Raw genomic sequence first — 13082 nt, forward strand, 5'->3', positions numbered from 1 at the left:
AGGAAAAATCGAGGGTCACCTTCATTAGTCCGCAGAGGGCTCTCCAGAAATGGGAGGTGAATTGAACTCCACGGTCCGACACGATATGCTGAGGAAAGCCGTGAAGTCGGTAAATATTGTGCAAGAAAATCTTCGCCAACTCGGGAGCAGAAGGCAGACCAGGTAAAGGAATTAAGTGGGCCATTTTGGAAAAACGATCCACGACCACCAAGATGACGGTACAGTTGGAGGACAGAGGTAAATCCGTGACAAAGTCCATGGCAATATGGCTCCAAGCGACAGAAGGCACAGGCAACGGATGTAAGAGTCCAGAAGGCAGCTGTCTTGGGACCTTGCTTCTGGCACAGGAAGAGCAAGAGGCAATGAATTCTAAGACGTCTTGGTGGAGCAATGGCCACCAATAATGGCAAGAGATGAGTGACAGAGTCTTCTTGGCCCCGGCATGTCCGGCGACCTTAGAGGAATGTCCCCAACGCAGGACTCTCACTCTGTCACAGTGCAATACAAAGGTCTTGCCAGGTGGTGGGTTGACCAGACTTAGGGGAGCCACGGTGACGATCTTAGCTGGATCAATGATATGTGCAGGGCTCTCTTCTTCATCCACAGGCTGGAATGACCTCGATAGAGCATCAGCTTTGGTGTTTTTATCACCAGGCCGAAAGTGGAGTTCAAAGTCAAAGCTTCCAAAGAACAAGGACCACCTAGCTTGCCGAGGATTGAGCCTTTGGGCAGACTGAACGTAGGCCAAGTTCTTGTGGTCAGTAAATATGGTGAAGGGATGAACAGCTCCTTCAAGAAGGTAACGCCATTCCTCTAAAGCCAATTTTATAGCCAGTAGTTCTTTGTCCCCAATGAAATAATTGCATTCACAAGGGGAGAAGGCTTTAGAGAAGAATCTGCAGGTGACTGTTCGACCAGAGGAGGTTTTTTGCAACAGAACTGCTTCTGCTCCAACAGTCGATGCGTCGACCTCGAGGATAAAAGGTCTATTGGAATCCGGATGGTGGAGAACAGGGGCCGTAGCAAATTCTTTTTTCAGAGTTTGAAAGGCGTTCTCTGCCTCAGAAGACCAGAGATTGGGGTTGGCCCCCTTGCGTACGAGAGTAGAAATAGGTTTGGTCAAGGAGGAGAAATGAGGAATAAATTGCCTATAATAATTGGCAAAGCCGAGAAAGCGTTGAAGAGCTTTGAGTCCAAGGGGACGAGGCCAGTTGAGGACAGCGGATACTTTCTCGGGATCCATCTTCAGTCCAGACTTCGAGACAATATAACCTAGAATAGGCAAGGAGGGCTGTTCGAAGACGCATTTCTCTAATTTAACGAAAAGATGGTTTTCCCTTAGACGTTGCAGAACTTGACGTACATCTTGTCGGTGGGTGGAAAGATCCGGAGAAAAGACTAGGATGTCGTTTAGGTAGACTATGACACAGGAGTAGAGGAGATATCGAAAAATATAATTTACGAGCTCCTGAAATACCGCAGGCGCGTTGCAGAGGCCAAAAGGCATAACTAGGTACTCATAGTGACCATCAAGTGTGTTGAATGCAGTCTTCTACTCATCCCCAGCACAAATTCGGACCAGATTATAGGCTCCATGAAGGTCAAGTTTGGCAAATATTCGTGTTCCTCTCAGGCGATCAAAGAGTTCGGGGATGAGTGGCAATGGGTACTTGTTATTTATCGTAATGTTGTTTAGGCCTCTGTAGTCGATGCACGGACAAAGGGAGCCATCCTTCTTCTTTACAAAGAAGAAGCCTGCACCTGCAGGAGAGGAAGACTTTCGAATGAAGCCTCTGGCCAGATTTTCTTGTGAACGTACTCCGACATGGCTTGAGTCTCTGCAGGCGAGAGTGGATAAATCCTACCCCTCTTAGTGATGGCTCCAGGAATGAGATTGATAGGGCAATCGTAAGGTCGGTGCAGAGGGAGATTCTGCCTCTTTCTAGTTGAAGACATCCGAGAAGGAACTGTAAATGGCGTTCAACCCGGAGGAAATGGAGGGGAAACAGGGACCACCTACAGGACGCACCGGCAGCAGACGCCTTGCCCGGCAGGACTCCCCCCAGCGCAAAATGTTACCATTGTGCCAGTCCAAGGTGGGCTCGTGAGTCCGCAACCAAGGAAGGCTGAGAAGAACTGGATAAGAGATGCCAGCTAACACATAAAAGGCGATTCTCTCCTTGTGCAGGGACCCTACTTGGAGTTCTACCTCCTGCGTGACCTGAGTAATGGTCTCTTTTAGAGGCTTGCCATCCACGGATGCGAGGATGCTGCCAAAGAAAAATGCTTACCACTGACATGCAGCAAGACAAGCAAGACAGACTGAGTGAGGGGTAGAGAGGTATCACATACACCTAGGGACGCCTCTCTTACCTGACCAAGTCGGAGGAGTTTTCCGGACGTTCCGGGCAGGCACGGAGCAGTTGGGAGGCACTGCCACAGTAGAAACAAAAACCCTGGGTTTGTCTCTCCATACGGCGTTTCTCAGACAGTTTGAGCCGATCCACTTGCATGAGTTCTGGCGCAGAAGCTGAAGCTGACGTCCCGGGTCGAGGGCTGGGCGGTCTACAAGTGGCCAGGGAAGAGTGAGGAAGCCTCCTCTCACGGGCACACTCCTGGAAGTGAAGATAAATATGCATAGCAAGCGAAATTAGATCTTCCAAGGCCGTGGTGGTATCGCGACCAGCCAACTCATCCTTAATTCGCCCCGAAAGACCTCGCCAGATGGCTCCCACCAAGGCTTCATTATTCCAGCCCAAATCAGAGGCTAAGGTATGAAACCGGATGGCATACTGACCTTCTGTTAGGGACCCCTGGTGAAGGTTAAACAAAGATTCAGTGGTAGAGGCTAGGCGACCCGGCTCATCAAATACTCGATGAAAGGTCTCCAGAAAGGTAGATAGATGGGACACCACAGGGTCGTCACGCTCCCAGAGTGGGTTAACCCATGCCAAAGCATCTCCCTCCAAGTGGGAGACTATGAAAGCCACCTTGGGGTATTGCAGAGGCAGAAGTTCAAAATGGAGGCAGCATTGGTTCAGAAAGCCACGATACAGTTTGGGTTCACCGTTGTATCGAGGTGGCTTAACCAGACGGGGAGGCGGGTGGAGAGCCAAAGCTGGAGTAGGAGACGAGGCAGCCGACTGCAGGGAGAGTGTTGTGAACTCATTTTCTGCTCCACCAGTTGAGAGTTCTCTGTTATGATTGAGTCACCGTAGGAGGCAAAAATAGAAATGCTAGCTAAGTCCAGAAAACCAGAGAAGTTGGCAGCTATCGGATTGCAGACCCCTGAACCTATCAACACAACTAGCAGTAGCCGTGGGGGGCTCCTACGATGCCCTAGGCCCCTCGATCACAGCCGGAGGACTACATAGGCTAAAGACAGAAAGGGAAATCTAAACTGCCCCAGAGCAGACCCCAAAGCAAAAGGCAGCCCCCACATATAATGACGGTGAAGCAAGAAGAAAGAACAAAACACAGACAGAAAGATAGACTGAGCAATGATGGGGCCCACGCTAGCTTAGATAGGAAAGGACAGGAAGGCTGCTGTCTGCAATCCGTGAAAAACCCTATGAAAATAAGAGCCAACCAACTGACAGTAAAAAAGGCCCTGAAGACGCTAGGCTTCAAAAAAGGCTATGTCAGTACTCAGGAATATTCTGAAGACAGAGCAACAGGCAAAAGGAGATTCAGCTCACCCCAGCAGGGAATGGCAGAATCCAGAAAAGCAAGGAAAACAAAACACTAATGCAAAAAGGCAAAGCAGAAATCTTAGCTTTAGATGAGCAGGAATCAGACTGGTTTCCTAGAAGTCCACAGAGAAATCACCCGCAGGCCAGAAGGGCGTCGGCAGCCTTATATCCAGTCATCAACTCCACTCAGCCAGTCATCATCATCAGCCCCAGGTGTTTGACAATCAGGCCCACTACCTTTCTTCACCAGAAGAGGGAGTTCCCCGGGCCTCAGTAGTGAAGGGGAAAATGAACTCACAACAGTTCTTCCATTCTCCCTCTGGTGGTGACAGGAGGTAGTGAGGTTGGTTTAATTGGTAGTGATCTGCAACCTGATGATGAGGATAACGATTGGATCTCTGGAGTATCAGACTGGATATAAGACAGCCGACGCCCTATCCTGGTGCTGGTGATTCAGTCTGCTTCTCAGGTCTTGGACTTCAGCTTCTTGGACTTGGACTTGGACTTCAGCTTCTTCTCAAGCTAAGTTTTTTGCTAATGTTCACACTTGCTTTTGTTGGTCTATTCAGTTTTTTGTGTGGTCAGCCAGCCCCGGCTGGGGCTGTGCTGAATTTCCACTCTTATTTATCTGTATTTGCCGATATTTCCTTTTTTTGTCCCTTATTAGATTGGCCTCTTTTTGCTCTGTCTCAGAATATTTGAGAGTGCTGATATAGAGGGAGAAGTCTAGTGACTTCAGGGTTAATTTTGCTATCAGAAGTGTTGGACATTATTTTTGTAGGGTTTTTGGCAGATTGCAGACAGTGTCTTTCCTTTCCTGTCCTTTCTAGTTAGTTTGGCCCCATCGTTTGCTCAGCCTATTTGCCTGCCTGTGATTGTGTTATCATCTTGTTTCACCATCAATACATGTGTGGGGGCTGTCTTTCCTTTGGGGTCTGCTCTGGAGCAGTTAGTTTTCCCCTTTTCTTGTTTTAGGCTTATGTAGTCCTCCGGTTGTGACGAGGCGTCTAGATTCATCGTAGGTACGCTCCACGGCTGCTGCTAGTTGTGTGGTTAGGATCAGGGATCTGCAATCTGCATAGTTACCAACCTCTCTGGTTTTCTGAGACTTAGCTTGTGTTGTTTTTCTCTCCTCGGTGACTGTTATGATTGAGTCACCGTAGGAGGCAAAAACAGAAATATAAGCTAAGTCCAGAAAACTAGAGAAGTTGGCAACTATCAGATTGCAGACGCCTGAACCTATCAACACAACTAGCAGTAGCCGTGGGGGGTTCCTACGATGCCCTAGACCCCTCGATCACAGCCGGTGAATTTAAATAGGCCTAAAGAAAGAAAGGGGAAATCTAAACTGCCCCAGAGCAGACCCCAAAGCAATAGGCAGCCCCCAACATATAATGACGGTGAAGCAAGATGAAAACACTAACACAGACAGAAAGATAGACTGAGCAAAGCTGGGGCCCAAAACTACCTAGATAGGAGAGGACAGGAAGGCTGCTGTCTGCAATCTGCAAAAACCCTATCAAAGACATAAGCCAACAAGCTGGTATGAAAAAGACCCTGAAGCAGCTAGGCTTCAAAAACTAAATCAGCACTCAGGTATTTTCAGAAGACAGAGCTAAAGGAATTCAGCACACCCAGCAGGGAATGGCAGAAATCCAGAAAAACAAAGCAAAACAAAGTCAAAGCACAAATGCAAAAAGCAGAGCAGCAAACTTAGCTTTAGAGGAGCAGGAATTCAGACTGGTCTCCAAGGATCCCACAGAGAAAGCACCCGCAGGGCAGAAGGGCGTCGGCAGCCTTATATCCAGTCAGTAACTCCACTCAGCCAGTCATCATCATCAGCCTCAGGTGTTTGATAATCAGGCTCATTACCTTTCTTTACCAGAAGAGGGAGTTCCTCGGGCCTCAGTAGTGAAGGGGAAAATGAACTCACAACAGTACCTCCCCCTTGAGGAGGGGTCACCGAACCCTCAACCACGCCACCAGGGCGATCAGGGTGAGCCCGATGAAAGGCACGCACCAATCTTTTGGCATGAATATCAGAGGCAGAGTCCCAGGAATTATCCTCCTGACCATAACCCTTCCACTTAACCAAATACTGGAGTCTTCGTCTAGCCAGACGGGAATCCAGTACTTTCTCTACTTCATATTCCATGTTACCTTCAACCAATACAGGGTCTGGAGGTGCCACCCCTGGAACAACAGGTTCAACAAACCTCTTCAACAAAGATTTATGGAACACATTATGGATTTTAAATGTGACAGGAAGAGCCAAACGAAAAGAGACCGGATTAATAATCTCCACAATCTTGTAAGGTCCAATAAATCTAGGCTTAAACTTAGGAGAAGCCACCTTCATAGCAATATTTTTTGATGATAACCACACCATATCACCAACCTTAAACTGGGGACCAATGGTCCTATGTCGGTTGGAAAACCCTGGGCCTTTTCCTGGGAGAGAGATAACTTATCCACCACTTGGTCCCAGATCAGGTGCATTCTCTCCACCACAGTGTCAACACCTGGGCAGGCAGAGGGCTCCACCTGCCCTGAAGAAAATCGAGGATGAAACCCAAAGTTACAAAAAAAGGTGACATCAAAGTGGCAGAACTAGCTCTATTATTTAAAGCAAATTCGGCCAAGGGCAAAAATGAAACCCAATCATCCTGATCAGCAGAAATAAAACATCTCAAATAAGACTCCAAGGTCTGGTTTGTTCTCTCTGTCTGCCCATTGGTCTGAGGGTGAAAAGCAGAGGAGAAGGACAACTGAATTCCCAGCCTGGAACAGAAAGTTCTCCAAAATCTAGACACAAACTGGACTCCTCTGTCAGATACAATGTTCTCAGGAATCCCGTGCAAACAAACCACCTGTTCTAAAAACAGGGGCACCAACTCAGAGGAAGACGGCAACTTAGGGAGTGGTACAAGATGAACCATCTTAGAGAACCTATCACAAATCACCCAAATAACAGTCATCCCTTGAGAGACAGGCATATCAGAGATGAAATCCATTGAAATATGGGTCCATGGCCTCTTGGGGACAGGCAAAGGCATCAACAACCCACTAGAGAGAGAACACGATTTAGACCGGGAGCACGTCCCACAGGACTGCACAAAATTCCTGACATCACGAGACAAGGCGGGCCACCAAAAAAACCGACTCACCAGATCTCTAGTACCAAAAATACCTGGATGACCAGCCAAAGCAGAGCAATGAACTTCAGACATCACTCTCTTCTTCCACTGGTCAGGAACATACAACTTTCCACTGGGACAACGTTCAGGTTTGTCCTCCTGGAACTCTTCCAGAGCACGTCTCAAATCGGGCGAGATGGCAGAAAGAACTACCCCTTCGCCTAAGATGGTAGCAGGCTTGGACACCACAGGAGAATCAGCAAAGAAGCTCCTAGAGAGGGCGTCTGCCTTGACATTCTTCGTTCCAGGAAGAAAAGAAACCACAAAATCAAAACGTGTAAAAAACAAGGCCCACCTAGCCTGTCTAGGGTTCAAGCGCTTAGCCGACTCTAGGTAAATCAAATTCTTGTGGTCAGTGAGGACCACGACTTGATGCTTGGCTCCCTCCAACCAATGTCTCCACTCCTCAAATGCCCATTTCATGGCCAACAGTTCCCTATTCCCCACATCATAGTTACGTTCAGATGGAGAGAACTTTCGGGAAAAGAAAGCACAGGGATTCATTTTAGATGTTACAGGATCCTTTTGGGACAAAACAGCTCCTGTACCAATCTCAGAAGTATCCACCTCTACCTGGAATGGAAGTGAGACATCAGGTTGCCGCAAAACCGGGGCGGAGGTGAATCTTCGCTTCAGCTCCTGAAAGGAAGAAACAGCCTCCGGAGACCAATTTAACACATCAGCACCCTTCTTAGTCAAATCAGTCAATGGCTTGGCAATACTAGAAAATTTTGCTATAAATTTCCGATAAAAATTAACAAAACCCAAAAACTTCTGGAGGGCCTTCAAAGAAGTGGGCTGAACCCAATCGTAAATGGCCTGTACCTTGGCCGGGTCCATTTCAATAGTTGACGGGGACAAAATAAATCCCAAAAAAGAAATCCTCTGTACTCCAAAAAGGCATTTAGATCCTTTGACATACAGGGAATTTTCCCTCAAGATCCGGAACACAGTCCGAATATGTTCCACATGAGAATCCCAATCCTTGGAGAAGATCAAAATATCATCCAGATAGATAATCAAAAATTTATCGACAAAATCTCGGAAAATATCGTTCATGAAGCACTGGAAGACAGAAGGGGCATTAGTGAGCCCAAAAGGCATCACCAGGTACTCAAAATGTCCCTCCAGAGTATTAAACGCCGTCTTCCATTCATCCCCATGCTTAATGCGAATAAGATTATACGCCCCCTGAGGTCAAGCTTGGTAAACCAGCAAGCACCTTTAACTCTGGAGAATAGATCAGAAATCAGGGGTAACGGATACTGATATTTAACAGTAATTTTGTTGAGGGCACGATAATCAATACAAGGTCTTAATGATCCATCCTTTTTGGCTACAAAAAAAAAACCGGCACCTAAGGGTGACGAGGATGGTCTAATATGACCCTTCTCCAACGCCTCCTTAATATAGGATAGCATAGCCTCGTGCTCGGGTACAGATAAATTGAAGAGCCGACCCTTGGGAAATTTACACCCCGGGCTCAGTTCAATTGCACAGTCATAACTCCTATGAGGAGGCAGAGACGCAGACTCATTCTCACTAAATACATAATAAAAGTCCGCCAAATAATCAGGAACATCATGCAACTGAGGAGAGGTGGAAAACACCGGAGCCTCACTAAGGCACACCGACAACCCCAACTCACCACAGACACAGATTTCCAATCCAAAACTGGATTATGAATTTGTAACCAGGGAAACCCCAGAACAATAGTATCATGCAGATTATGCAACACCAAAAATCTGCAATTTTCTTGATGGTCTAGGGCTACCCGCATTACCACCTGGGTCCAAAACTGAGGTTTATTTTTAGCCAAAGGAGTAGCATCAATCCCCCTCAAAGGGATAGGCATCTGCAGAGGTGTCATCGGAAATCCACAACGTTTAGCAAAATCCAAGTCCATTAGGTTTAGGGCTGCTCCCGAATCCACAAAATCCTTGGCGGAAAATGTGGACAGGGAGCAGATCAGAGTAATAGCCAGAAGAAACTTAGGTTGAACACCCCCAACAGAAAACGTGTGTGCAAAGCGTTTCTCTCGTTTAGGACAGACAGAATAATATGAGAGGCATCTCCACAGAAAAAACACAACTTATTACGCCTTCTGAACTCCTGACGCTGCTCTCTGGAAAAAACTCTATCACATTGCATAGGTTCAGACATTTGTTCAACAGGTGGCAACACCGTGCAGCTTTGCGTTCGCGCAAACGCCGATCAACCTGAATGGCTAATAACATAGAATCGTCAAGACCAGAGGGAACAGGAAATCCCACCATAGTATCTTTTACGGCTTCTGACAACCCCTTCCGAAAGAGAGCAGCCAAGGCACTATCATTCCAGGTAGTAAGTACTGCCCACTTTCGGAATTTTTGACAGTACAATTCTGCAGAATCACGACCCTGGTTCAATGCTGGTCTCCAAGGATCTCACAGAGAAATCACCCGCAGGGCAGAAGGGCGTCGGCAGCCTTATATCCAGTCAGTAACTCCACTCAGCCAGTCATCATCATTAGCCTCAGGTGTTTGATAATCATGCTCACTACCTTTCTTTACCAGAAGAGGGAGTTCCTCGGGCCTCAGTAGTGAAGGGGAAAATGAACTCACAACAGGTGACCCATTCATAACAGAATCACCAGCCATACCGCAGATTCTAGGGTACTCAAAAGCAGGAAAAAATTGTTTTTAATGAAAAAAAGTGTCAGAATTTTTTTTTTTAATGTATTTTTTCCTCTTTTTCTCTGGGGCCGTAGAAGAATTTTTTTTTACCTAATGGAGATTAAGCAACTTTCTGATCGTGTGGAGCAACATGCTGCTGAAGTACAGGGAATTTCCACCTACCTCATTCAGTCACATGCTGCTGACCCCAAGATCCCTACTCCTGATGTGTTTTCTGGGGATCGGTCTAAATTTCTGAATTTTAAGAATAATTGTAAATTATTTCTTGCCTTGAAGCCTAACTCATCGGGGAGCTCTGTGCAGCAGGTTAAAATTGTCAACTCCTTGCTGCGCGGCGATCCCCAGGATTGGGCTTTTTCTCTGACACCTGAAAATCCTATTCTGACTAATGTGGATGCATTTTTTCAAGCCTTGGGGTTGTTGTATGATGAACCTAATGCTGTTGATCAAGCTGAGAGAACCCTGTTGGCATTAAACCAGGGTCAGGATTCTGCAGCTATACTGTCAAAAATTCCGAAAGTGGGCGGTCCTTACTACATGGAATGATAGTACATTGGCAGCTCTCTTTCGGAGGGGGTTGTCAGAGACCGTAAAAGATGTTATGGTGGGATTTCTTGTTCCCTCTGGTCTGGATGGTTCTATGTCATTAGCCATTCAAGTTGATTGGCGTTTACGTGAACGTAAAACTACATGGGAGGCGCTGCCACCTTTTGAACAAACATCTGAACCCATGCAATGTGATAGGGTTTTGTCTAGGGCGCAACATCAGGAGTTTAGAAGGCGTAATAAGCTGTGTTTTTTCTGTGGAGACGACTCTCATACTATTTCTGTCTGCCCTAAACGAGAGAAACATTTTGCACACACATTTGCTCTGGGCAGTGTACAACCTAAGTTCCTTTTGGCAATTACTCTGATCTGCTCCTTATCTACGTTTTCCACTAAGGCTTTTATGGATTCAGGAGCAGCTCTGAATCTGATGGATTTGGACTTTGCTAAACGTTGTGGTTTTTCAATGACGCCTCTGCAGATGCCTATTCCTTTGAGGGGTATTGATGCTACTCCTTTGGCGGAGAATAAACCTCAGTTTTGGACCCAGGTGATAATGCGAGTTGCCCCAGACCACCAAGAAAGTTGTAAATTTTTGGTGCTGCATAATTTGCATGATACTATTGTTCTGGGTTTCCCCTGGTTGCAAACTCATAACCCAGTTTTGGATTGGAAATCTGTCTGTGGTGAGTTGGTGTTGTCAGTGTGTTCTTAGGGACACTTCTGTTTTCTCCACCTCTCCTCAGCCTCATGATGTTCCTGATTTCTTTTTTGGGATTTATCATGTCTCCATCGACTATTGAAATGGACCTGGCCAAGGTACAGGCCATTTATGATTGGGTTCAGCCTACTTCTTGGAAGGCTCTCCAGAAGTTTTTGGGTTTTGCCAATTTCTATCGTAAATTTATAGGTAATTTTTCTGGTATTGTCAAACCACTGACTGATCTGACCAAGAAGGGAGCTGATGTGCTGAATTGGTCTCCTGAGGCTGTCTCAGCATTTCAGGAGCTTAAGCGGAGATTTACTTCAGCTCCAGTTTTACGGCAACCTGATGTCTCACTTCCATTTCAAGTGGAGGTAGACGCTTCTGAGATTGGTGCAGGAGCTGTGTCATCCCAAAAAGACCCTGTGACTTCTAAGATGAATCCCTGTGCCTTCTTTTCTCGAAAGTTCTCCCCATCTGAACGCAACTATGACGTGGGGAATCGGGAATTGTTGGCCATGAAATGGGCATTTGAGGAGTGGAGACATTGGTTGGAGAGAGCTAGACATCAAGTTGTGGTCCTCACCGATCACAAGAATCTGATTTATCTGGAGTCGGCCAAACGCTTGAATCCTAGACAGGCTGCATGGGCCTTGTTTTTCACGCGTTTTAATTTTGTAGTCTCTTTTCTTCCGGGCACTAAGAATGTTAAGGCAGACGCCCTTTCTAGGAGTTTCTTTGCTGATTCTCTTAATGTGACCGAGCCTACTACCATCCTAGGTGAGGGGGTAGTTCTTTCTGCCATTTCGCCCGATTTGAGACGCGCCCTTGAGGAATTTCAGGAGGATAAACCTGAGCGTTACCCTATGGGAAAATTGTATGTTCCTGACCAGTGGAGAAAGAGAGTGATGTCTGAAATTCATTGCTCCGCATTGGCTGGTCATCCAGGTATTTTTGGTACCAGAGATGTGGTGAGTCGTTCTTTTTGGTGGCCTGCCTTACCTCGTGATGTCAGGAATTTTGTACAGTCCTGTGGGACTTGTTCTCGGTCTAAACCCTGTTCTCGTTCTAGTGGGTTGCTGATGCCCCTGCCGGTGCCCAAGAGGCCATGGACCCATATCTCAATGGATTTTATTTCTGATCTTCCTGTCTCTCAGAGAATGACTGTTATCTGGGTGATTTGTGATAGATTTTCGAAGATGGTCCATCTTGTACCACTCCCAAAGTTGCCATCTTCTGCTGAGTTGGTACCCTTGTTTTTACAACAGGTGGTTCGGTTACATGGGATTCCTGAGAACATTGTGTCCGATAGAGTCCAGTTTGTTTCCAGATTCTGGAAAGCCTTTTGTTCCAATCTGGGAATTCAGTTATCCTTCTCCTCCACGTTTCATCCCCAGACCAATGGGCCGACTGAGAGAACAAACCAAACCCTGGAGTATTATTTAAGATGTTTTATATCTGCTGATCAAGATGATTGGGTCTCATTTTTGCCCTTGGCTGAATTTGCGCTGAACAATAGAGCTAGTTCTGCCACTTTGATGTCACCCTTGTTCTGTAATTTTGGGTTTCATCCTCGATTCTCTTCAGGGCAAGTGGAACCTTTGTCCTGTCCAGGTGTGGACACTGTGGTTGAGAGAATGCAGCAGATATGGGACCAAGTGGTGGATAAGTTGTCACTCTCTCAGGAAAAGGCCCAGCGTTTTTCCAACCGGCATAGGACCATTGGTCCCCAGTTTAAAGTGGGTGATATGGTTTGGTTGTCGTCTAAGAATATTCCTGTGAAGGTTGCATCTCCAAAATTTAAGCCAAGATTTATTGGACCTTATAAGATTTTGGAGATTCTTAATCCTGTTTCTTTTCGATTGGCTCTTCCAGTTACGTTCAAGATCCATAACGTATTTCACAAATCACTGTTGAAGAGGTTTGTTGAGCCAGTAGTTCCTGTGGCGGCACCTCCTGACCCTGTATTGGTTAAAGGCAATGTGGAATAGGAGGTATAAAAATATTGGATTCTCGTTTGGTTAGACGGAGACTCCAGTATTTGGTCAAATGGAAGGGTTATGGCCAGGAGGATAATTCTTGGGTCTCTGCCTCTGATATTCATACCAATAAATTGGATCGTGCTTTTCACCGGGCCCATCCTGATTGTCCTGGTGGCGTGGATGAGGGTTCGGTGACCCCTCCTCAAGGGGGAGTACTGTTGTGAACTCATTTTCTGCTCCACCAGTTGAGAGTTCTCCTTCTGTTCTCCCTCTGGTGGTGACAGGAG

Source organism: Dendrobates tinctorius, unplaced genomic scaffold (genome assembly GCF_039654945.1).
Source record: "Dendrobates tinctorius isolate UK_male_01 unplaced genomic scaffold, ASM3965494v1 ptg000103l, whole genome shotgun sequence".
Lineage (NCBI taxonomy): Eukaryota > Metazoa > Chordata > Amphibia > Anura > Dendrobatidae > Dendrobates > Dendrobates tinctorius.